A 27,490-nucleotide genomic window follows, 5' to 3' on the forward strand; every position below is an offset into this window, starting at 1 on the left:
GAGAGCCCTGTTAGAGACAGCTGGAAAGGTAAATGGGGGACTACATCAAGCCTTCAGGTAAAGATTTTTATCTTTATACAGAGGCAATTGAAGCAAAGAAAGGAACTTGAGACAAAGAAGAAACTTGTTGAGGTTCAAATTTTAAAAGATTAACCCAAGGAAGGGTGGAGAGAATTTCTGTCTCCACTTTCTTATTGTGTATATCTATATAAATGTATAGTTAAGTATATATTCACATACTTACATATGTATAAGTATATATGCATATGTATGTCAAAATATATCAACTTGTTTATGCAGTATATTTTTGTCGAATATATCAATAAATCCATTAAACAATTATTTTAATACATAATTTTGATCAAGATAATAAAGACAGACAAATTAGCAGGTGCAGAAATAGTCTACTTAGATAACAGGTGGGGAATTGGATTATGATGGTGGCAGTTGGAACAGAGAAAAAAAGGATTTGGAGATTGACTGAATATGGAGGGTATTGGATAAAGAAAAGAAAGGAATCTGGGGATTTTCCAGATTACTGGCTTGAGCATGCTGGGTAGATGATGATATTGCATGTTGGGTTCCCTGCAGAACAAACAAAAACTAACATGCAGAACTTTAGACTGAACTGGGAATCAACACCAGAAGGGGAGAAGGAAGCAGAATTAGACACACGGTTTGAGTAATGCATTAAAAATTCCCATTCCACTTATTTTCTGTGATCTGCTTAAAGGTGGATCCCTGTCATTAGGTCATCCTTGTGATCAAATAAAGTTCTCTGCAATACATACTTGCAAGATAGATGCCAATTCTCTAAAGCAAAATTCCCTCTAGGTTGATTTAAGGATATTTTCTCTTTTTTAAAAATTTATTTATTTATTTATTTACTTATTTATTTTGCTTTTCAGGGCCGCACCCGCGGCATATGGAGGTTCGTTCCCTGGCTAGGGGTCGAATCGGAGCTATAGCTCCTGGCCTATGCCACAGTCACAGCAATGCAGGATCTGAGCCATGTCTGGGGCCTACACCACAGCTCACTGCAACACCGGATCCTTAACCCACTGAGCGAGGCCAGGGATCGAACCTGCGTGCTCATGGATGCTAGTCAGATTCGTTAAACCGCTGAGCCACGATAGGAACTCCAGGAAATTTTCTTCTAATAAAAGGTGACAACAGTTAGTCATGATTTGTTAACAATGCACTTCATCCCAATAAGCTCTTAAATCCTCAACTAGTACCATGGGCTGGTTGGCCAATCCAGAAATCACATTGCTAGAAAACAGACAACAGGCTATTGCTCATTGGTTTTTTCTCTGCTGTTCCTGGAGAAAAACATCTTTTGCAACTATGGGTACTGAATTAATAATAACAATAATAATAATGAGCCAAAATTTTCTTTCATATTTTGACCATAGATAAAGGTCAAAATGTCAAGCAAATAACTAGAACTTATTTTGCATGGTACCATGTAAGCATAAATGCTTTCTTTTTACCTCCTTATTTCATAATATTGATAATGTTAGATAATTAATGCATTGCTGAATTGTTGTTTGAATTTTAAGGAGTGTTACTGGAGATTTCATTCTCTAAAACAGTAATCTAGTTTCTTTAGTGTTTTTAATTTTATCAGATAGATAACCACATTACAGATTATTTATTACTTAAAGATTTTAAGCAGCAATGTTTCTTGCTTTTAGTATTGATGTTAGTTCATTCAGTTGATTCAGACTGCAACTGAATGAGGGCATCAGCTTTGTCTGACGTTATACTTCAGTTCAAACACCAACTCTAGTAGAGATTAGCACTGTAAGTTCAAAGCAAATCCCTTATTCTTTTTGAACCCATTTTATAAACTGCATTGCAATTCTCCATGTAAAATGATATGTGTGAAGGACTCAGTGCTGGCCCCCTGTAAGCATGTGGTAATTTGCAGCTATAACATAGTAGAAGTTAATGCAGCAATAACAGCCAAGTGAGAACCACAGCAAGGATGTGTTCAGCTGCTGCCAGTGGCCCCTCAGACCTCGCTTCTTGGTTTTCTGCAGCCTGGCTAACCCCTCAATATTAGAAGAACCTTCTCTCCTGGAGTTCCCATCACGGCTCAGCAGAAACAAAACTGACTAGCATCCATGAGGATACAGATTCAATCCCTGGCCTTACTCAGTGGGTTAAGGATCCAGTGTTGCCATGAGCTGTGGTGTAGTGTGGTGTAGGTTGCAGATGAGGCTTGGATCCGGCATTGCTGTGGCTGTGATGTAGGCCGGCAGCTGTAGCTGCAATTAGACCCCTAGCCTGGGAACCTCCATATGCTGGGGGTGCGGTCCTAAAAAGATAAATAAATTAATTAATTAATAATAAATTAAAAGAACCATCTCTAGTATGAGACAAGGCTCCCTTCTGTTAGTGGTCTCCAGAAAGGGCATCTTCGAAGGCAGATTGTAGCCATCAAAATGAGGTTTTAATGTAGAAGAAACTGAGAACTAAGATCTACATCTCCTCTTCACTGTAGCCAAGTAGGACCACTTACCGTGGACTAGATCATTGGACCTTCAAGTACTAGAATCATGACAGTTTTGCGTGAGCAAATCGATTTGATTCATCATCCTACCAGCATTTTCCAAGGTTGGGCAGGTGGCCTGGGAACATGTGGTGCTATTTTATTAATCATTACAATGAGTGAGACTTTCCAATTAAGAGTGTCATATTGGTAATAATGAAATGAAGTTTCATACCACTGCAATTTACTTAGGCTGTTAAATACTTTGAGGAGCTTTTTTTTTTTTTCCGATTCACTTTCAATCTCTATTCCTCTTTTCTCAAGACAGTGTTCTATAAACTTAATAACAATCCAGCCCCTCAAGCACCCTGCTTATTATTAATTCCCATTTGAAGCAATTATCTCACTGAGACTCCACCACTCAATATTTCTGAAATAACTGTTTAATTAACCCCAGCAGAAATAAGAACGGAGAATACAAAGAAACAAAATCTGAACTGGGCCTGAACTACTGATACTTTGTTAAAGCATGAAATTCTCTTTTCCAATAGAAGCCTAAAAGTTATTCAAACTACCCAGATGCAGTGCTAACAAATAAATGTACTATCATGAAATAATGCCATTTGCAGCAACATGGATCGACCTAGAGATTACGACACTAAGTGAAATAAATCAGAGAATGACAAATATATGATATCTCTTGTGGAATCTTAAAAAAATGATACAAATGAACTTATTTACAAGGCAGAAACAGACTCACACAAAAAAACAAATTTAGTTACCAAAGGGTAAGGGGTGGGGAAGGGATAAATTAAGTTTGGGGATTAACAGATCTACATTGCTTCATATAAAATAGATCAACAATAAGATCCTACTATATAGCGCAGGCAACTGTATTCAATATCTTGTACTAACTTATAATGAAAAAGTATATATATGTATATGAAGCACTTTGCTATACACCAAAAACTAGCACAACATTGTAAGTCAACTATACTTCAATTTTTTAAAAATGTACTATTCAACCTTACTTTTCTTAATTACCATGTAGCAATAAATGATTTGATTTGGTGGTTCCATTTATACATTTTCCTTCCTTCTTTCTTTCTTTCTTTTTGGCCGCACCTGCAGTGTATGGAAGTTCCCCAGCTAGGGGTCAAATGGAGCTGCAGTGTGGGCCACAGTCACAGCCACAGCAACGCCAGGTCTAAGCTTCATCTGTGACCTTCACCAAAGCTTGCAGCAACTCTAGATCCTTAACCCACTGAACAAGGCCAGGGACTCAAACCCACATCCTTACGGACACTATGTCAGGTTCTTAACTCACTGAGCCACAATAAGAATTCCTACACATTTTATATATAATTTGTCAGGCAGCAAAAAAGCAAAGGTGACATATATTTGAGAAATGGTACAGAGAGCAGCCAGAGTTACAATTTTAGAGGTAATAATTGAGTACTGCCTTTATATACATCACCCATATCTCAAGTTTCTATTATTTGACCCAAAACATTAGGAAATCACCTTTTTGGTATCTTCAATTACCATCTGGCTAGTTTTCCTTGTAACCTTTTCTGCTCTGCATTCCCTAGACCCACTTTGTCGATCTGAGCCTTTTATCATTACTCACTTCCTGACTCAGGTGAGTAAACTCCAGCCTGAGGCAAAACTGTGAGCAAGTAAGTCTCCTTCCTCCCTCTCCTTCCTCTTCTCCTTTTTTCTTCTCTATGATAGTCTCTGTTAATTAACAACACTATACTATCTTGAATTAAATCCACTGCTCCAAGAACTTAGTTTCTCCTCTCAGCTAAGAAATTTCGGGTGGATGGTAAATCCCAGTTAATTCCAATGTCATTGACATATGACTTGTGATAAATGAACAACACTTTTAGATGTACCTTTTATTCCATTATAAAAAGGGTTTGCTGAGTAAATTAATGTAGTCTGATAAAAAATAAAAATATTTATACTATTTTACAAATAATGTAACATTTTAATATAACATTTAATAAATTATTTAGGATATAACCTCTTACGAGTTGGCAACAGATAATTTTATGAAGCACTGGCAATATTTTCTCTTTATTGGCAAACTACAACCAACATCTGTTGAGGTTTATAAAATGAGATTATGTTTTCATACAATATTTGGGTATTATAATTTTCATTACATCAAATTTACACTATTTCACAATTTTACCAAACATGATTTGCTGGGCCATTGGTGAAAAGATACCCAAATTGTCATGCGCACATAGACATTTAAGAAACACTACTACAGGAGTTTCCATCATGGTGCAGCAGAAACGAATCCAACTAGGAACCTTGAGGTCATGGGTTCCATCCCTGGCTCAGTGGGTTAAGGATGTGGCGTTGCTGTGAGCTGTGGTGTAGGTTGCAGACCCAGCTTGGATCTGGTGTTCTTGTGGCTGTGACGTAGGCCAGCAGCTATAGCTCTGATTATACCCCTAGCCTGGGAACCTTCACATGCCATTGTTGCGGCCCTGAAAAAATAAATAAAAATTTTAAAAAAAGAAACACTACTACTCATGGAGCATGTTATCTTCATTAGTTCTTCTAATTTTTCACCTCATACCTCATAAATCTTTAGTACCTACAGCCTGATACAGTTACTCTCAATGAGATGGGTAGAGACTCAATAAAACCACTAGCAAATAAGGTTGGGAAAACACAAAATAGGTCATATTGTTTGGAGAATCAATTTGTTTTCAGTAGGAAACTAGATTGCCTGATTTCATGTATCAATTGGCAATTTGATAATGTTGCGCTAAAATTAATGTTTAAAAGGCAGAACTGGAAATTAAATGCAAGTTTTCATTCAGCTGGTCATTTCATTTTGTTATGACAAATTTATCAATGCTGAAGGGGTGTAAAGAGAGATGCAAATAATCCAAAACAAAAAAAGTTTTAAAAAGAGTATTATTTGACTTTGGATACTGTACTAATATCTAGAGATTGCAGACAGAGATTCCCCCAAATATTGGAAGTAAGAATAAGACGACTGCTTTCTGAGAGCTAAACTTTAAGATCACAGACAATGGATATGAGCAGAACTAAGCAATCACCTTTAAAATATAAACTGGCCTGACTTGACTGTAACTTGTTTTTACTGAAGAATATTGCTGGAGTTCCCATCGTGGCTCAGTGGTTAACGAATCCGACTAGGAACCATGAGGTTGCCAGTTCGATCCCTGGCCTTGCTCAGTGGGTTAAGGATCTGGTGTTGCCATGAGCTGTGGTGTAGGTCGCAGACACGGCTCAAATCCTGTGTTGCTGTGGCTCTGGTGTAGGCTGGCGGCTACAGCTCCAAGTAGACCCCTAGCCTGGGAACCTCCACATGCCTCAGGAGCAGTCCAAGAAATGGCGCAAAAAAAAAAAAAAAAAGAATATTGCTAAGAGGTTTGGGTAGTCATGGAAACAGAGAAAAGAGCATAGGGGGCACTTCAGGGCCAGTGCCCATCCAAGTGCTGTCAGGGGAGAAGAGGTCCAAATCAACAGTATGGCAGGATGTCTGTACTGTATTCGAGATCAATGTAGAAAGTTGTGACCATTGGAAACTGAGTATTTTTATCTTTGGGACAAAAATTGTCCTGTCATGAGGATAGATGAATCAAGAACAGTCTATACACACAACTCCACTTGTTCTGAATCTGTGCTTAACAAGCAGCCTTCAAATAACAACTCTGGTTTCCTGAGTAGGTTTGTCTACCTAGAAAATGTACTGGCTTTGGAGTACTTGAGTCTTCAGAGATATAAATTATAACTCTCAGAAATTAATTACTGTTCTGGTTGTATATATCAGTCTAGTGACCTTGGTTAATGTAAGCTCATCTGATTGCTGGAGCTGTTCTACATTGCTAAAGAGAGGTATTTCTGTTCTAAGACACTCTAGTCCATATCCTCGAGTGTTCTGGAAAACTCACCAAAGTAATGCTTCCCTGTCTTCTTGGAGACAGTCAGCAGGCCTTTCCCTGACCACTATGGCCCTATATCAGTCAAGATTTTCCATTTCAAAAGATCATTGATATCAATGAGGTGGGGGTTGAGTGCTTACGATTTACCTCTCTTTATTATTTTACTTATTCTAACATTGCTACAGTGACACTTCCATGACCATAATGGTGTAGAAGATAGCTCAGACCTGGAGAGGAGGTGGCAGGTTATCCTTAGATCTAAAATATGGGAGTTCGCTGGTGGCTTAGAGGGTTAAGGATCTGGTGTTGTCACTGCTGTGGCTAGGGCTCAGTACCTGGCCCAGGAACTTCCACATGCTGTGGGTGCTGGCAATAAAATAAACTGTAAATCATATATAAAGTGGATACAAAGTACCATTTACTACACATCCATCATATGTTTAAACACAATATTATCAGCATTATAGTCCCTCACTTACAGATATCATCATCCCCTACATTACACTTGCCTGGTAAAACTCAGCATGAATGAATCTTACTATCCGTCATCTCAGTGGCTGTAGCAAAGAGCTGACACTCTTGGAGAAATTATGTAAATAAACTGAATGACATATTTTACAAAGTGAGAAAACTGCATCGAAGAAATGTTAAGTAACTTACTCATATTACACAGCAATTAATAAGTAGAACTGTTATTAACACCTGTTTGTGTTTTATTTTAAAGGCTTAAAAATATGTAATACCTTTTAAATCTTAAACACATGCTATATATATTCTAATATGCACGCATTTATCATTTGTTTCTCATAACAATTTCATGACTCAAAAATTTTTCAAATTATTGAAAATCATACATAAAATATTTTTAAAAATCCGATGGCTCTAAGAAAATTATTGTCAACATGTTTACTATTATAAACATCTCAGAGTACATTTTAAAGTCTTTTTTTCTCTGAATATGCATATATGTGTGTGTTTATAGCATATTTATGGCATAAGCATATTACATCTTAAGCAGTTCCCTGCTCTTTAAACATTACTCTGAATTTAATGGCTTCAAAACATTCCACAATATGGATGTATCATACTGCATTTATCTATATATCTTTATCAACAGACAGGTTTTTGTATTATGAATATTCTGAATTATGTATGTACATTTCTGGAAAGTACAATGATCTTGCCAATGTCAAGGTTAAAGATTATGCATAGTTTTTTGTTGTTGTTGTTGTTGTTTTGTCTTTTTTTTAGGGCCACACCCGCACATGGAAGTTCCCGGAATAGAGGTCCAAACCGAGCCACAGCCGGCCTACACCACAGCCACAGGAATGCCAGGTCACATCCAGGTCTGTGACCCAGACCACAGCACACGTCAACCGCAGGATCCGTAATCCACTGAGCAAGGCTAGGGATGGAACCGGGTTCTCATGGATACGAGTCAGGTTCGTTACCGCTGAGCCACAACGGAACTCCCCGCATAGTTCAATTTTGATACACACTGCCAAACTGCTGTTCGAACCAATTCATACACCTATCCAGCACCTACAAGTGTGCTCATTTCGCTAAGACATGTCAACCTGTATTCGAGGTCTCAAGAGTTCCTTGAGAGATCTCTGGCGAAACCTTTACCCTGTAACGTGAGCTCGGCTTGTAGGAACTCCCTCCGTCCAGCAAGAGGCGCCGTCGCTTTCCGCCGGGGTTGGGCCGCCACGGAGACCTCACGTGATGCAGCCGTCTCTGCGCCGGGGGGCGGTCTTGCGGGGATTTGCCTTACGTACGCCGCCGGATGACGTCGTACGTAGGGGCTGGCTAGCCGCCATCTTGCTTCTTTTTCTCGCTCGCTATCTCCCTCTTGGGAAGCAGCGAAAGTGCTTTGGCGGTTTGTCCATCTGCAGCTTCGGGTTCCGGGTCGCGTGGTCCTTCCAGCCGCCCCCTACCCCCAGTCTCCCTTCCCCCTTCCCTGATCAGAGCCCGGCGGAGCCCCTAGACGTGCGCAGACACACTCAGCTTGACACTCACCCTGGCCGGTAAGAAAAGCGAGGGCGTAGGAGCTGCGATCAAAGCGGGCCCCATCCGGGAGGGCTGGCGAAGGGCGCCCTGGGACGTGGGAGCTCACCCCGACCCTGGCGCCCAGAAACTGGGGAGACTTGTGGAGAGGACCTTCGGTCCGGGCATCCCCTTCTCTTTGGCTACCCTCTTCTCTGTGCCTGGGAAACCTCGGCCTCTAGCTTGGGGAGCGGGAAACCCGAGTCAGACCCGCCCCATGTGGTCTGCAGCGTGAGTTCCGGACAGTCGGTCTTCTCCCACCCAGGCCCTGGGGGGTTAGGGCGTGGGGAATTAATGTGCGTTGCCGGGTAAAGGAAGGGAGTTTCCTTCCCGTGGGGCAGGCGGGTGCGAGGTCGCTTTCTGGCGTGGGGTTGCGTCCCCTGAACAACTCCAGGGCTCCTCTAAGGCCTTCAGTGCCTACCTCTTCTCCGTGTTAGGGGGTGGGTGAAATTTGCCGTGAGAAATGTGCGGGAGGGACAGGGTTAAACACCGGACTCGATGAGAGGCACTTGGGGGAATCAGGACCAGTCCTACTTCCGCTAGAGACGTGCTGCCCGAACTCCAAAGGCGGGTTCGGATAGTCTTTTCTCACCCTAGGCCTCTCCATCCCCTAACCTGCATGATGAATCCCACTCTGCATCTTTCTATCTTTTGAGATAGATAGCTCCAGTATTGATGTTCCGGTAAAAGCCCCACTTCAGGACTTGAAGAAAGGGCATGGGAGGGCCAATGAGAACGCTAATGAAGTCTTCCTTTGCTGGAGAGGAATGCGTCTAATACCTTTAAAGGGATGTATATTTGTTTTGACTTGATCTGAGCTTTTTTCGAGGTTTCCGACATGCCTGATGTTTGCTGGCTTCTAAAGCTACCCGGATTTCCGCATTGGCCGATCTTCAGCCTAGGTCCATAGATTGATAGCTCGCCAGGGTACTTGGAATTGTACAGTAGGCGGCTGTGCTGTAGGATTTTTATTTGGAATGCACCAGAAGAATCAGCATTCTTGATTAAGAGTTCGATAGTATACTCTTGCAAATAAAAACTATAGGGTGATACTTAAGTGCACACCAAGGCTAACTCCAGCATTTGTTAAAAGTAAATTTAACCTCTGTTGGTAGTTAAGATGCTGTTCTGACTGGAGCCATTTTTAGGTGTGTGTCACAGATGCACTGCAGCATCTTTCTGGCCCACCTCAAATGCATTGATCCCCCCACCACAAAGAAAAAAGAGAAATTTGAGTTTTTAGCGTATAGTCAAATAGTAATTCCTTTTCTACAATGGAATTTTTTGTATTTTGGTCTAGTAAGCTTCTACATGTGGCTGTTCTCCCTGCTCCATTAGTTGACCTTTTACTATGTACTCAGCACAGAAATAAGCACTTTACACACATTCTCTTCGTTAATCCTATAGCAAGCCTTTAAGGGAGGTTTTATTATCATCCCCATTTTACAGATGAGGAAGTGAAATCTGAGAAAAAGTAGTTTGACCAAGGTCATACAGCAGTTATTGATGGTGCTGTATAGATTCAAACCCAGATTGTCTAAACCCAAAGGGGATGCTGTAAGCTGTCAAACTGTCTCCCTGTTCTTTGTAATTTTGTGAGCTATAGTTAACTGAATAAGATAAAGCCTTATTAACCATGTTTTTGTTTTGCTCTACTCAGTATAGAAACACTGTTGCATGTGAAGGTTAAAGTGTTGCAAGGTGTAACAAAGATTATAGCTACTCTGGCTATGGGATAGAGGCTAATTTTTGTACCTTTTTTATTTAAAGCCCAGATGAGAAAAATTCTATAGTATGATAGATAATTTAAAATTTTTGATATCTGGTCTATATTATTGATAAAATATATCCTCATCTGTGAAATGGTGATGATGATAATAACAGCAGCTTTTTCAAAGGCTTGCTGTAGAATTTTCAAAGATAATGTATGTAAAGGGCTTTTTTCTGTGTTCAGTACATAGTAAAAGGTCAACTAGTAGTCGAAGGAGAATGGCAGGATATTGGTAGAAGTAAACACTGTCTTTTAAGCAGTAGGCAATCCGTATATTCTCTGAATGGTGTGTACATTTCTTGGGAACTTAAAACATTTTTCTTCTTTCCTTTTTCTTTTTTCTTTTTTTAGGCTTCTTAGCCTTAAATATCCTTTTTTTTTTTATACCTATATAAATGGATTTTGCTTCTTAAAGATTTCTTCATGTTCTAGAGGCAGTACCCCTGGGATCAGTGTATTGCACATAGCTGAAATAGAGAGTTCTAGCGCCTTCCAATCCCTCTGTCCCCTCTCTACTCCTTAATCCACAATTCCTACTGGTAAAATGTCTTTGAAGATTGTATTATGTCCTCCTCTCCCTCCAAGTGGTCTCCTTCCTTCTCTTATCCCCTAAACACCAATTTGTAAGTCATTTGAGTAACTATGCTATTTATGCCATATCTTGTGTAAGGCACAGATTGATCATTGATAAAATGTTAACACAAATTGGTATAGAACCCTATTCTTACATGAAGAAAACCCAAAAGTTGTGTCTGGGTGAGTTATGACTAAGATACTTTCAATCAAGCAAGACTTGTCACCTTATGAATATAGTAACAAAATGAAAGCTTATCTTTGTCTAAGTTAAGTGTTGCTTAGAAGTCTTGAGAATTAGTAAGTTAGCTTTGAGTCATAACATTTAAAAATTCTCAGTAATGCCATAGATGCATTAGTCAAAATGGGTAAAGGTGTTCTCTATACAGAGGGTAACTTAAGTAATTGTTTTATTATATGTGTCCCACCCTCCTCAAAGGCTAAATATAGTCTGACCTTTTTGTCAGTTATATTTCTAGTTATTGTTTTGCTCTAGATTGACAAAATGCCTGTCACATTTCTGGGCCTGTGTGTGCTCATATTTGCTGGGAAATCAGACCAAACAAGGACTATTACTGAGTTTCAGCAGTTGTCTAGTTGGCAGGCAGAAACTTTTATGTGGTTATTAGCATATAGTTGAACAAAATAGCAGTACAGTTTTTACTGTCAGTGTAATATAATGTATTCACCCATATGTGGTGCTTCTACATTAAAGGAGGGTAGAACATAATCAGCATTTGTGGAGCATATCTAGTATTTAAAAAAAAAAAAAACCTATTGTGTATTATTTACACAACATATTATTATTAGTGTTCTATTTACTTGGTTTTGTTTTGTTGTTTTTGTTTTGTTTTGTTTTCGTTTTTTTTTTTTTTTTGCCATGGTGTGCAGCAGATTGATGTGGGATCTCAGTTACTGGGCCAGGGGTTGAACCCAGGCTGCAGCAGTGCAAGTGTTGAATCCTAGCCACTAGACCACCAGGGAACTCTGTACTTGTCTGTGTTCTGATATTTGTTTGTTTTCTTTACTAAACTGTTTCCATGTCCTTATCACTTTTTACAGTGGTTGCCATATACTTGCAGTTTATTATATGTTATTGAATGAATGTGATTAGGAGATACTAAGAATAGACCCACAACTAAGGTTCAACTGACAAAATACTCTGTCATTCCCTTCACTCCCCCCTTATTTACCTATTAGAATAGTATCAGATGCTTTCAGATAGTTTCTATTTGTATACTATGCATTGTGAGGTTTATTTGCATCAGATTACACTTCCTAGTTTTTAGATTTATTCAGTAAATATTAAAGATTCTTTTAATTTTGTAAGGCCCAGTGCATCAGAGGAAAATGGCTGTCAGTATGTTCACAGTCTTAAGAATTAATGTTAAAAGTTTTGTGATCTTTGTATTCATACCAGAAGATAAAAATATACAAGTAGGTAATGGAAATTCCTGACAGAAAATTTATATATGGAAGATTATAAGTCAAGTGCCCATTTAATTACAGGTGAAGGCATGATGGCAGGAGAGACTAAGAATAATTGTAATTATTAATATTCAGTAAGCACTTACTTTGTCAACACTGAGCTAAGAACATGTTGTGGATTGTTGCTTTCATTCCATACAGTAAGCTTAGAATGTGGATTTTATTCCCATTGCATAGCTAGGAAATTAGGACCTAAAGAGATTTAGTAATTTGTTCAGTTACTTAGCTAGTAAGTGCGATTCAAATCACTGACCCAGAGTTTGAGTGCTTAACTTCAATATTACATGTATTTTCCAGTGGCCATTGTTTACCAAACTTAAGTCATTAGCAATTTTTACTTTATTTTCAAACCATCTGTCAATATTTTAATTTAGCTTACTCTCTTTTAATTAGGTGAATTTAAAAGAAAAGTTTCCATCATTATTTGTTTTACAGTTTTTTCCCCCTGAACATGTCTTAAAATAAACGAGTAATTTTAAATATTCCTCTATGGACCATATGAAATCATCTAACACAACATCAGTAGTCATTTATATCCCACCCCTTGGGACATAACTGCTATAAGAAATGAATATTGGATAGGATCAGGCAACAGTTGGAATTAATGAAGGCCACAAGTGATGAAAGCGTAGAAATGGAGTAGATTCATCAAATAAGAAATGGCAGCATTACAGGGGTAGATATATAAATTAGAGCCTCAACTACATACTTGAAACAACCATTTCCATGATAAACTGCAAAATGGAGTGGGTTTATTTGACAGAAATGTAACAGAATGCCTAAGACAATCTATGGCAAGAGGAGAACAGGAATGAGTAATTGAAGAAAGACATCACTACAGAAATCAGGATGGGGAATTGTCTTGTGGCGCAGCAGGTTAAGGATCCAGCATTGTTACTGCAGCGGCTTGAGTCACTGCTATGGCATGGGTTTGATCCTTGGCCCAGGAACTTCCACATACCATGAGTATGAACCCCCCCCCCCAAAAGAAAAGAAAAGAAATCAGGGTGGAAGAGAATTATCTAAAAAAAATAGAGTCATTGGAGCCAAATGTAGCAGAGTTCAGAAAAGTAGATGAGAAATGGCTCTTGAATTTGGCTTCAGTGTTCCATGGTGACCCTCAGAATTTAAATCAAGTAGTGAGAGTAGGGAGGAATAAGTAGTGAGACCTCTTGATTTTTAGGTGTGTTGAATATTCAAAATGAGCTTTTGACTAGGAGTTTTAAAATCTAGGTTTAGTCCTTTTGTCAGTTTGTGCCAGCTGTTAAACTTTGGGGGCAAGTGACTTGCCTTCAAGTTTTAGATATACTGTATTCATCTGAGAAAGAAAGAAAACTGGTTTCCCTTTCTTAGAGATTGTTACAAATGTGTTTCTGTACTTTTTGAACTTAATATTCTTTGATATTACATGAGTCTTAAACACATTTAAAACAGAAAAGAGAACCATGAAAAGTAGAAAGTTGAAGATAAAGAATAGGTTCCCAGTGAGATTGGAAAATCCCCTCATGGATTCATATGTAGTTAGAGAATGGGTATCTTTGGAAGTTAATGATTGATCTTCCTTCCTCCTTTCCTAATGAATAATCTGACAGTGCAGGACTGCTGTATATGGTTGTACTATTTGTGTACTGCACAAAGATGCCAGGCTGAAGAAGGGAGCAAGGACTGAAATTCAGCCCATGCTAGGCTTGCAGAGTCCTGTGCCCTCCCTCCCAAGGCATCAGCACCCTAACCAAGAAGAGTAACTGTACCTTTCCAGACTGTTTCTTCAATTTGCGCAGGGCCCTGTGTTGGCCAGTGGATGCTCTGAAAGGCTCTTTGAGGGGACATCAAGGATTCATTTAGAACAACCTCAAAACCAGTTGGGAGACTGGAGAAGTGGTCACTGGAAACAAAAAGCTTAGAATTTTTACCAAGGTGGGTTAAGTAGTTGCCCAACAGCAAGTGTAGAATTCCAGTTTATCCAGTGTATTTTTTTTTTCTTCTTGGTTGCACCCATGGCATGTGAAAGTTCCTGCACCAGGAATGGAACCTGAGCCAGAGCAGTGACAATCTTTAACTGCTAGGTAACCAATCCAGTGTATTTTAAAGATGGCATTGTAGCTTATTAAATATTTCTGGTAATTGAGAAACAGTATATTAAAATATCATATATAGATTATCAGCTTTCAAAGAGGAGATTATAGGAGTAAACTTTAATACAATTTAATTTCCCAAAAAACTATAATTTTTCAGTTCTGATTATAATTTACATTTTTGTCAATATGACTGTTACGTGGCCTGTATTTTTACTGTTTTTAATGTTAGGTTTAAATTTTGTAGATTTTAATTGAAGAACATAATGTGAACAATTACTTATGAAATGGGACAAATAGAAGAATTTTACTTTAAAAGCAGGGAAAAGATGTTATCGAAATAAGGCTTTTGACAGAGCCTGTTCCACATCTCTGTCAAAAGCCTCAAGGTTGGTTATATTGCTGTATGAGTGTTAAAATTTAGATTAAGAAAAATTGACCTTTGGAGTTACTGCTGTGGCACAGACAGATCCAGCTTGTCTGTGGATACACCAGTTCTACACTCGGGCCCTGCACAGTGGGTTGAGGACCCTTCACTGCTGCACCTGTGGCGTAGGTCCATAGCTCCAGCTTGGATTTGATCCCTGGCCTGGGAACTTCCATATACCATAGGGGTGGCCGGGGGTGGGGAGGGGAATTGGACTTTTTTGATTTACAATTCTTTAAGTATTGATATGTGTAGTTACATGAAGTCCGCACCACAATTAGGATACAGAATGTAGAAAGATGAATTAGCTCCCAACCCTAGAACCAGAGTCTTTTGACATTTTGGAGACAGAAAGTATTTCTCCTGCTGAAGAAAGAACTATTGAATAAGGTTTTAAAAACTCAGGAGTAGTCTGTGTGTGCGAATTGCTTGATTTTCTGACCAGAAAAAAAAAATTCTTTGATTGTGTAGTTATATTTATGACAAATTTGAAAACACTGGAAAAAATGAAAGTAGAAAGTAGGAGAGAGAGATGGTAGGTTTACATGTTTCAAGACAGAAGATTTAATGGTAGAAGAATAGAGCCAGTGCTTGGTGGGAAAAGATTCTAACCAATTCTCTACACTTAAATGTTGATTGATTGATAGATTGATTGGCTGCACCCCTGCAGTTCCCAGGCCAGGGATCTATTCTGCGGCAGCGACCCAAGCCAGCAGTGACAATGCTGGATCCTTAACCCACTGAGCCACAGGGAACTCCAACACTTAAAAAATTTTAAATTTCAGATTCCAGCCCTTAAAGGCAGCCCTTTAGTTATATAAAGGGTTTAGAATAATTCATGATGCTGGATGAGCATCTTGAAGAGAATGCTTCTCTTTTTCTCCTGTAATATCCAATATACTTACCTTGCAAAAAATAAAGTTGACTAAGAGACTATTTATACTTTAGTTTCTGTTTGCAATGTATATGTTTTGAAATGTTATCATTTATTAAGCTCATTAAGTACCAGACACCATCTTATACACACTTCAATCTCACAACACACTAGAAAGAAGCTATAGCCCACAGATGAGGAATTAAAAATCCAGATTTATATTTAATAACTAGGGAAATGCTTATGCCATAAGGTGCATGTGCAACAATTATCCTATAAAAACAGTTACTAAGTGTTAAAGGCTGAGATTTAAACTGAATCTGTTTTAAGAGAAGTAATTGTGTAATATGAACAGTTTTAAAATATTACAAGTTGTCAAAAATAGTGCTCTGGCAGTCACCTTATCAAATAATTGAGAGACAAATAGCTTTACTTTGCCAGAACAGTAACTTAGAGTACAGAAGATTTGATAGCTACATTTCTTTTCTGATTGTTAAGGCTGTCTTGGCCCCAGAAATTTAGTTCACATGTTTTAGCTTCTAAGAATAGCCTGACCCTTCTATCATTTTGATCAGAACTCCAACAGATTTATTTATATTACACTTTGTTTTAAAAATGACAATTTTTAATGTCTTTGCTGTACTGCTATTTGTAGTAGAGGCGTTTGACATATGGTGATATTCATAATCATAGCATTATTATAGTGGCAAATATGATCTTAGAAATATTGGATGCCATTCTTTGTTTTTGTATTATTTTTTTTATTGACGTGTGGTTGATTTAAAATACTGTGTTAGCTTCAGGTGTACAACGAAGTGATTCATGGAGTCCCCACTGTGGTTTAGTGGGTTAAGAATCAGACATAGTGTCTGTGAGAATGTAGGTTTGATCCCTGGCCTCATTCCGTGGGTTAAGGATCTAGCATTGCCATGAGGTGTGGTGTAGGTTGCAGATGCAGCTAGGATCCAGTATGGCTGTGGCATAGGCTGGCAGCTGCAGCTCCAGTTTGGTTTTTGTTGTTGTTGTTTTGTTTTTTGTCTTTCTGCCTTTTCTAGGGCCGCACCCACGGCATGTGGAGGTTCCTAGGCTAGGTGTCTAATCAGATCTGTAGCCAATGGCCTACACCACAGCCACAGCAACTCAGATCCAAGCTGCGTATGCGACCTACACCACAGCTCACGGCAACACCGGATCCTTAACCCACTGAGCAAGGCCAGGGGTTGAACCCGAATCCTCATGGTTCCTAGTCAGATTCGTTAACCACTGCGCCACGACAGGAACTCCTGTAGCTCCAATTTGATCCTCTAGGCTGGACACTTCCACATGCCACAAGTGCCTCCCTAAAAAGAAAAAAAAAGTGAAACACTGTAAATCAACTATACTTTATTTTATTTTTGTTTTTTAGGGCTGCACCTGCGGCACAGGGACATTCCCTGGGCTAGGGGCCTAATTGGAGCTACAGCTACTGGCCTATGCCACAGCCACAGCAGTGCAAGATCTGAGCTGTGTTTTCGATCTACACCACAGCTCATGGCAACGCCAGATCTTTAACCCACTGAGTGAGGCCAGGGATCGAACCTGCAACCTCATGGTTCCTAGTCAGATTCGTTTCCGCTGTGCCATGACGGGAACTCCCAACTATACTTTAGTAATAATGATATGAAAATTAGAAAGTGATCCATATATATATATTTTTTTTAATTCTTTTCCATCGTAGGTTATTAGAAGATACTGAATATAGTTCCCTATGCTACACAGTAGGTCCTTGTTGTTTATCTGTTCTATGTAGTAGTATGTATCTGTTAATTCCAAACTCCTAATTTATCCCTCTCCTCTTTCCCCTTTGGTAACCATAAGTTTGTTAGGGGTCAAATCAGAGCTACAGCTGCTGGCCTAAGCCACAGCAACCTCAGATCCAAGCCTTGTCTGCGACCTACACTACAGCTCCTGGCAACACTGGATCCTTAACCTACTGAGGGAGGCCAGGGATCGAACCCCCAACCTCATGTTAACTAGTCAGATTCATTTCCGCTGCACCACAGTGGGAGCTCCTGTACCATTTTTTAAAGACTCTACATATAAGTGATACCATTGTCTTTGTCTGACTTGTTTAACTTAGTATGGTAATTTCTGGATATAGTCATGTTACTGCAAATAGGCATTATGTCACTGTAGCTTTAAAATTACTAAGTAATTATAACAATTAGAGATGGAGGTGACCAGTTCAACCTCTCATTCAAAGCACGAATTACCATTTAAAATATTTCTGATAAAGTCTTGTCTTTTCTTCGCTTGAATGTATCTGGTACCCAGGAGGACCCTGTAGTCAACCTTTAATGTTCATATTTTAAAATCTTCTAAATTCGAAATATTTGAACACTGCAATAGCATTCAAACCTCTTTACTTTCTCTTGGCTTCCATCATCTGCACCAGGATTTGGCTGTTTTTCAGAGTGCTTTTTTTTTTTTTTTTTTTTTCCCACAAAGCAACAGTTATATATCTCTTCACAAGAGTTATTGTTTCTCTAGAACACAAAACAGACTCTGGGGATGGAACAGCAGGAGAGATAGGGAGGGATGTCTATTTCTTAGAAGCATCCTTTTCTCACATACCTCATGGCATTGGATGTAAATTTTGTGTCTCAGCAAAATTGACTATCATTTCATTTCACAGCTCTTTGGGGTTGCTTGGCTAATGGTGCAGTAGAGAATGCTGTGGGTGAACTGAACAGTGAGAAAGTTTTTATTTCGTATCCAGCTTAGTTTTTTTTTTTTTTTCCTTTTAATGTTTCTCTTAATGAAGCTCAGGATTGAGTGTAATATGCTAAACAATGTGATAAACACAAGTGAAACTCACAACTCCATATTTGTGCATTAGATTTCTATTAAAGTAGCAATTTTTTAAAGCAATGCTGTCACACTATTAGCTGTTATATACTGTGCTGTTTCCTATGAAATAGGCTGGGTCTGTATTCTCTATTTATATATATTTTTTTTTTTGGTCTTTTTAGGGTTGCATCTGCAGCATATGGAGCTTCCCAGGCTACGGGATGAATCAGAGCTTCAGATGCTAGCCTACGCCACAGCAGTGCTAGATCTGAGCTGCAGCTGCAGCCTACACCACAGCTCATGGCAATGCCAGGTCCTCAGCCCACTGAGGCCATGGATCAAACCTGCATTCTCATGGATACTAGTCAGGTTCTTAACCTGCTGAGCCACAATTCCTGAAATTCTGTTCCTGAACTCTATGACTATGTAATTATTTATTCTTAAATCCAGTTTAATTCTGCCCAAGCTTCCAAGACCTAGTTTATTTTATTTTGGTTATTTTTTGGTTGCACCCGTGACATGTGGAAATTCCTGGGCCAGGGATCTGGTGGTGCCACAGCAGCAACCTGAGGCACAGCAGTGACAACACCAAATCCTTAACCTGCTGTCCTACCAGAGATCTCCCTCTAAGACCTTTCTATTTTTATTTATTTATTTATTTTATGAGCATTGCAATGTTTATTTCAGGTTCTCTCTTGTTTTTTTTTTTTTTTTTCCTTCTTTTTTGCCATACAGGCAGTATGTGGGAATTCCTGGGCCAGGGATTGAACCTACTCTGCACAGCAGCAACCGGAGCCACAGTGGTGAGAACACAGGAGCCTTAACCCACTAGGCCATCAGAGAACTACCCCTCTAAGACCTGTTTAAATCTTTAGAGTCATTGCATGCGTTGTTTCTCTTTCAGATGTGTCATGTGGTACCTACTTTCTAGATTTTTTTTTTTTTTTTCCTTTCTAGGTCTTTATTCAAGTTTTCGACAAAAGACTTTGAAAGGGACAAGGTCTAATTAGTTTTTCTGGCCACATTACTTTATATTAACCATTCAACCATTCTTCGAAATTTTTTTTTTTTTATCTTTTTGCTTTTTCTAGGGCCACACCCGTGGCATATGGAAGTTCCTAGGCTAAGGGTCTAATCGGAGCTGTAGCCGCAGGCCTATGCCGCAGCCACAGCAACACCAGATTCAAGCCAGGTCTGCGACCTACACCGCAGCTCACAGCAATGCCAGATCCTTAACCCACTGAGCGAGGCCAGGGATCAAACCCCAAACCTCATGGTTCCTAGTCGGATTTGTTAACCACTGAGCCACAACAGGAACTCTGACCATTCTTTGAATTTTTAACCTTAAATATTCCGTAATTCTCATTTGTTTTAAGTATTACATCAAGACTAGGGCTTTGATTAATTAATGTGTTTAAAATCAAGTGGTGGGGGAGTTAATCAAAATTAAACTTTTTAGGAAGGTAATATTTTGTGAACACTGATTGACCTAGAACTCAGAGGAATGTGGTGGATGTCTTCACTCTTTTATTTTAAATGGAAAATTTAGTTAGAATTTGAGTGATAAATAAAATGCTGTTTTCTAAAGTTAACATCAATCTCCTCTATCTTTGTTAGTTCTGGCTACCATGATCCCACCCTCATCACCTCACTTAACCCTAATTGCCTCACCCCCAAATCCTGTCTCCAGATACCATCAATCATGTTGTTAGTTAGGGCTTCCCCATGTGAATTTGGTGGGGGTGAGGGGAGACACAATTCAGTTCATAGTAACCCCCTTTTACAGTCTATGGTGCATTGATTCTTATGCTTTTTACATTATTATATTTCAAAATGACATTTCTACAGCAGATGGATACATTCATTAATTGAGGTGTTACTGTTTTTTTTATCCTTGATATTCTAATCTGTATTTAACAATAAGTTTTAATAATAAAAACTTGAAAGGTTTGATGTTTACCTCTTTCATAATGGAAACTGAATTCTGATTTTCATATGGTGGGGTTATATTGGTACTGGCTTTGGCATCAAGCCTGAATTTAATCCTGTCTTTATCACTTCCTAGCCTATGAGTTTTACTTCTTTTTTTTTCTTTTCAGGGCAGCACCCTCGGCATATGGAGGTTCCCAGGCTAGGGGTCTAATGGGGGCTATAGCGGCCAGCCTACGCCACAGCCACAGAAACGCCAGATCTGAGCCTTGTCTTCGACCTACACCACAGCTTATGGCAACACCGGATCTTTAACCCACTGAGTGAGGCCACGGATCGAACCTGAAACCTCATAGTTCCTAGTAGGATTCATTTCCATTGTGCCACGACAGGAACTCTGAGTTTTGTTTCTTTTTTTTTTTTTTGGTCTTTTTGCTATTTCTTGGGCTGCTCCCGCAGCATATGGAGGTTCCCAGGCTAGGGGTCGAATCGGAGCTATAGCCACCGGCCTACGCCAGAGCCACAGCGTAGCAACCCACACCACAGCTCACGGCAACGCCGGATCGTTAACCCACTAAGCAAGGGCAGGGACCGAACCCGCAACCTCATGGTTCCCAGTCGGATTCGTTAACCACGCCATGACGGGAACTCCAGAGTTTTATTTCTTTAAGGTTGTTTTCTCATTGGTAAGTTTTGGTGACTTGGGCTTTGAGCTTTTCTTATTCACAATCTGATATTTGTTTACAATATTCAATATCTCTGGAGCTCATTTCTAAAATAAAAATTTGGTTTCAAGAGACATTACTAAATTAGAATGTATAGAACTTGGATCCCTTTTTATGTTAGAAGTTGGAGAAATGTCAAAGATTACTTAGGGTTTTAAACTGGAGATTAGTGAAAACGATTATGGTGAAATTGAGAACATGTTTGAGAAAAGCAGATGAGCTTTTTTTTAGCTTTTTTGAGGGAAGGGGAGTAATCCTAATCTCACAGAAGTGTAAAAAATGTACAAAGAATTTTTCTTAATCCTTTATCCATATTCTCTAGTTATTAATAGTTTACCATATTTGTTTTATCATTCCCTGTGTGTACATGTACATATGCACACAGTCACACATATGTGTGCCTGACTCTTACCTTTTTTGTTTGGTTTTTGGCTGTGCCAGCTGCATGGAAGAAATTCCCAGGTGCTACTGCAGTGACAACACCAGATTCTTAACCCACTGAGCCCACTGAGCAAGGCTAGGGATTGAACCTGCGTCCTCATGGATACTAGTCGGGTTTGTTAACCACTGAGCCACAACAGGAACTCCAAAAAATGCTAGTTATTAACTAGCATTGCTCAAAGTCTTAGAACCTTGAATTTAGAGATATGATTACTTTCTCTTTCCTTAAACAGAGAAAGGGGCGTGTTATTCGAAAAGTTTTGTTTTTGCAGACTGACCCTCAGGCCTTAATGTTTTAAATTTTTAGGAACAGAGTAGACAGATAGTAAGATAAAAATATTCCTAATAGCATACAAATAATAAAAAGCTTTTCAAAATTAAAAGTGATACAAGTAGAGTATATAAGTCTTTTTGTTTCTTACTAACTGTGCCTCTGGGTTTTTTTGAAAAGTAGCTGGCAAATTTGAAGAGAAATGCTATTGAGCTTAGATTTCAGGGGTTTTTTGAATTACTAATTTATGTAAGTTGTACAATTTTGTTACTTAAGATATGGTCTGCAGAATGCAGGCATTCATTTACTCAGTGATTGAGATTTTTTTTGAATTATTTTTTCCCTCCATTGGCTCTTTGTGGCATATAGAATAAACTTGAGGGCAATACTCCTTATCTTCTAGCATAAGAGGTTCTGCAAATTTGACTTCTGCCTACTCTGACTTCCTGTCCTGCTTTGTTTCCCTCAGGCATGACCTTTACACTTGAACATTCCTCTCCCAGATCAAAATTAGTTTTTTTGTTTTTTGTCATTCGCAACTGTAGCTATACTTTTGGAGACATGTGGGATTTTCAAAGAATACTGTTGCCAGCCGCAGTCCCAGAAATTGATTTACTTGGTCTAGCATAGGATCTGGACATAATAGTATTGTTTGCAATCAACCTGGATAAGTCTCTGCAGCCTGGGTTGAGAACCACTGACTGATTTTCCTAACATGTTCCCTTTTCATAGAGATCTTCCAGACCTTCACCATCCTATCTAAAGTCTCTTTCCTTTCTTTGATGTCCCTTTACCCAGTTGAGTTTTTTCTTTTTCTCTTCTTTGCCTTTTAGGGGTGCACCTGCAGCATATGCCACTTCCCAGTCTAGGGGTCTAGTCAGAATTGTAGCCACTGGCCACAGCCACAGCCACAGCCACACCAAATGCAAGCCAAGTCTGCAACCTACACCACAGCTCATGCATGGCAACACCAGATCCTTACCTCACTGAACAAGGCCAGGGATCGAACTTGCGTCCTCATGATGCTGGTCAGGTTCGTTTCCGCTGAGCTGCGACAGGAACTCTTCCACATTATATTTTTAAAACAAAAGAAAAACCTCTGGTCAGAATCAGTAGTTTCCCATTACTTCAGAGATAAAATTTAAAATCCTAATAGCCCCACTTCACCCAGCCTTCTCCTTCTCCTCCAACTCTCCCTTTCTTACCAGCTTCTTCTGTTTCACTAGCTTTTTTATTTTTGAACGTGATTAACGTATCAGTGCTTTGGGGCCTTTGCCTTTGCTTTTTCTTCAGCCTTGAAGCTGTCTGCTTCCCCTGTAGATCCAAGTCAGAAGCTCTCTTCTAAAAGGCTTTAGTGATCAACTAAAGTAGTTCTACCTTTTCCTTTCTCTTGTCTTATTTTGGTTTTATTTACAGCATTTGTCACCATCTGAAATGATCTTATTTATCTGTTATTTGAGTCACCAAACTAGAAAGTAAGCCTCAGGAGAGCAGATTCTTATCCTATTCTCTTAATAGTCTGTGGGGCAGGGAGTTTTCTCACAGCAAGCCTTAGATTCTCTAGCCACTATCTAATACTATCTACCTAGAGATAGCATCAGATCCCACAGATTAATAAGGGCTCAGCCCCACAGGAGACTGTCCCCTGCGACACCTCAGATGCCACTTCAGATACCAGTCGAAAGTCCAGGTTGTTACCTGTGCTTCTGACTATAAATCAGGTTTGATTAATTTGCTTGAGCGGTTCACAGAACTCAGGGAAACAATTTACTAGATCACCAGTTTATTACAGAGATACTAAGGGATATTTGGTGAACAACCAACAACCACATGAAAAGATATACAGGGCAGGGTCCAGAAAGAGTCCCAATCACGTGAGCTTATTATATCCCTGTGTAGTTTGTGGTGCTGCAGCTTTAATGGAGGCATAAATGATTAAATCATTGGCTGTTGGTAATTAATTTAATCAACTCCTCTCCCCTCCCTGAAGGAGAGGGGGATAGTGTTGAAAATTCTAACTCTTTATAATCTCTTAGTTAATTGCCCTGGCAACCAGCCCCCATTCCCTGGGGTCACCACATTAACATATAGTCAGAAATAGTTGTTAAGGGACTTGTTACCAGTAACAAAAGACACCTTTATGTCTTATTTAGGAAATTGCAATGGTTTTAGCCATGTGCCAGAAATGAGGATGAAAACCAAATATAATTTACTTATAAATCGTGTCACACCTTGCAATCTATACTCCACTTAACACTAAATTTGTACATATCTGTAACAACTTTATTTCTAATCAGTTGATCATCGTGTTCACTTCCTTAATTTCCCCTGATAGATTTGTATGGTAATATTCTTGTTTTCTTAGACTCTAGGGGTCCTTGATCTTTTTAAAAATATATTTTTTTGTTGACATATAATAAATCACTCATACCTTAAGTGTACTCTTTTCCCTAACACATGCTGAAACCCTTAGCACAATCAAGATAATGAACATCAACAAAAATTTTGCTCTGTTCCTCCCCATTACCATCCCTAGGCAATCACTGATCTACTTCCTGTACTATAGATACCTTTGCGTTCTGTAGCATTGATTGCAAAAGCAGACAAAAACGCAACCTAAAGTTGAGAATTGCGCTTTTTTTGGCAGACAAAATTGAGGCCTTAAGTCTGGAGGTAGCCTCTTAGATGATTCTGAGGGACCGCTCCAAAGAGATGAGGAAGGAGCCAGGATATATAGGACTTTTGCAATAAAATCCATCCAGGTAGTCAGAATATCAAAAGATTACTTTTTTTTCCTTTTCATTTTACGGCCACACCTGCAGCTATACCACAGCCATGGCAACATCAGATCTGAGCCACATTTGCAACCTATGCTACAACTTGCTGCAACACCAGATCCTTAACCCAGTGAGGCCAGGGATTGAACCTATTCTCACAGAGACAGTGTCAGGTTCTTAACCTCCTGAGCCCACAGTGGGAACTCTAAAAGATTACTGTTAATTTCTATCTAAAACCAACCTTTTCCCCATCCTGCATCTCCCCTCTGGTGTAGGTTAGGGACGACTGCAGTGTGGATACTGGCTTGATGGCCCCAACATCCTTTTACTGATATGGTAGGCAACGTTTTCCATACTCAGTAGAATTTTATATAGACAACTTGAATATTGTTGAGTGTATCAGTGGTTCATTTTTTGTTGTTGCTTGAGTAGTCCATTTTTGTGTATACCACAATACAGTTATCCAGTCACCTGTTGGTGAACAGTTGGGTTGTTTCCAGTTCTTACCTATTACAAACTGTGAACCAGAGTACAAGTATAAGTCTTCATATAGACATTTGGTAGGGGTTTTTTGGGGGGGAGGTTGTCTTTTTAGGGCTGCATATGGAAGTTCCCAGGCCAGGGGTCTAATCAGAGCTATAGCTGCTGGCCTACGCCATAGCCACAGCAGTGCCAGATCTGAGCCACATCTGTGACCTACACCACAGCTCATGGCAACACCGGATCCCCAACCCACTGAGTGAGGCCAAGAATCGAACCGCAACCTCATGGTTCCTAGTCAGATTCTTTTCCAATCTGCCACGATGGGAACTCTGGACATTATTTTCATTTCTCTTATATGAACATTAGGAGTGGAATTGGGGGATTGTATGGTTGGTGGATGTTTTTTCCTTTATGAGGAACTACCATACTCATTTCCCAAGTGGTTATAACATTTTACGTTCCCATGAACAGGCTATTAGAGTTCCAATTCTTCCACATCCCTATCAACACTTGGTATAATTATTCCGTAATTTTAGCTGATACAGTAAAAGTATGGAGGTATCTTACTGTGGTTTAAATTTGCGTTTCCCAAATATGATAATGCTGAACATCTTCTTTACATGCGTTTATTTGCCGTTTGAATATCTCTGGTGAAGTATCATATCCTGTGCCCCCTTTAAAAACTTGGGTTGTATGTTTTATTATTGAGTTTTTAGAGTTTTATATATATTCTGAATAAAAGTCCTTCATCAGATATATGATTTGGAGATTTTTTTCCCCTAAGAAGTAGCTCATCTTTTCTTTTTCCATTGTATAAAAAAAGTGCAGTTTAGAAATTTCATCTTTTATGGACTGTGTTTTTAGTGTACTAAAAAGTCATAATCCACAGTCTCAAAGATTTTCTCCTGTGTTTTATATAGAAGTTTTAGTTTTAGGTTTTACGTTTTGTCTACGGTCCTTTTTAAAAAAAATGAGTGTTGCAAGAGTAGTTATGTTAAGAGAGGTTTGAGGATTCTTAGATATTAAATTGCCATCAAGTTGACTTTTTCTTATATATATCAGTACTTTTTTTTTTACATGAAGATCTCTTGATTCATAATTTTGTCATCTAGTCAATATGAATAGTCTTCTTGTCGCTGTAGATGGATATTCTTCCTATGTATCTTTGTCCATGTTATTGGTGAAAATGTCCACAGAATAGTTTCTGAAAGTATAGCTCTCTTCACACCATCATCATTATTAGCATCCTTGGGATGTAATTAATTATATACACATTCTGGAGTTCCCGTCGTGGCGCAGTGGTTAACGAATCCGACTAGGAACCATGAGGTTGCGGGTTCGGTCCCTGCCCTTGCTCAGTGGGTTAACGATCCGGCGTTGCCGTGAGCTGTGGTGTAGGTTGCAGACGCGGCTCGGATCCCGCGTTGCTGTGGCTCTGATTTGACCCCTAGCCTGGGAACCTCCATATGCCTCGGGAGCGGCCCAAGAAATAGCAACAACAACAACAACAACAACAAAAAAGACAAAAGACAAAAAAAAATTATATACACATTCTTACACATATGATAGCATGCTGAGTATTTATCTAATGTGGTTCTTTTGGTTGCAGATGGGTCCACTTCACAACTTATTTCAAGGAAAGATGGTATATTGTAGGTGTATATTTGAAGCAGCTAAATGGTTACAGTTACTTCGGGAGGAGGTGGCAGATCCACAAACCTTAATTTCCAGTCCAATCTCACTTACCTCTGCATATCAATTTCTGAATCTGTAAAATCAGGATACTATATCATAAAGCTATTATACAGAAATAATATGATAAATGTGAAGGTTATTGATGCATTTTATGGAACTGTATAAATACTGTGTGGCAGTTGATACATGTATAAAATCACATCTCTGCATGTGGTACTTATTTGTAATTGACAAATGTAAAACCAGTGATAAAGTTATTTTTATGATGATAGGCATTCCTTGACTTTGAATGCTTTTTGCATTATATACTATTTTTTATTGTCTTCAGCTCCCATGCTTCACTTCTCAATGTTTTTAGCTGTTAATGGTTTCTTGGTAGAATTCACCACCTCCTGCTTTACTTCCACCCTTAAAAGAAAGCCAAAACAAACAAAAACACCCCTAATGTTGATAGACCTCATTAAAATGAAGGGAAATAGTATGAGGATTAGTTAGTTGTGTCTTTCCCCCCCATTCATTAATAATAGTTTTTAATTATGTTACATTAGTTCCAGAGATGAACATTCTCTTTGTTCATTAAAGTACTACTTAATAACTTCTCATATACACAGAGACTTATTTTGACAAGTATACACCATTTCTTGAACACTTAAC

At 39.1% G+C, this 27,490-nt stretch overlaps 1 protein-coding gene across 18 annotated transcripts in view; it reads left to right on the forward strand.

The window, feature by feature from the left end:
- The first annotated feature begins 8,196 nt into the window (after window positions 1-8,196).
- The window catches only part of PRRC2C (proline rich coiled-coil 2C), a 95,629-nt gene continuing 76,335 nt past the window's right edge, over window positions 8,197-27,490 (forward strand). For 13 of the 18 annotated variants that reach the window (XM_047754013.1, XM_047754024.1, XM_047754020.1 and 10 more), the window contains exon 1: window positions 8,232-8,459. The gene's annotated coding sequence lies outside the window, so the exon portion shown is untranslated. Of the gene's footprint in view, window positions 8,460-27,490 lie in introns of all 18 variants that reach the window. The other 5 variants (XM_047754017.1, XM_047754018.1, XM_047754026.1 and 2 more) reach the window with 2 other exon arrangements.

The sequence above is a fragment of the Phacochoerus africanus genome, chromosome 11 (assembly GCF_016906955.1).
Source record: "Phacochoerus africanus isolate WHEZ1 chromosome 11, ROS_Pafr_v1, whole genome shotgun sequence".
Classification (NCBI taxonomy): domain Eukaryota; kingdom Metazoa; phylum Chordata; class Mammalia; order Artiodactyla; family Suidae; genus Phacochoerus; species Phacochoerus africanus.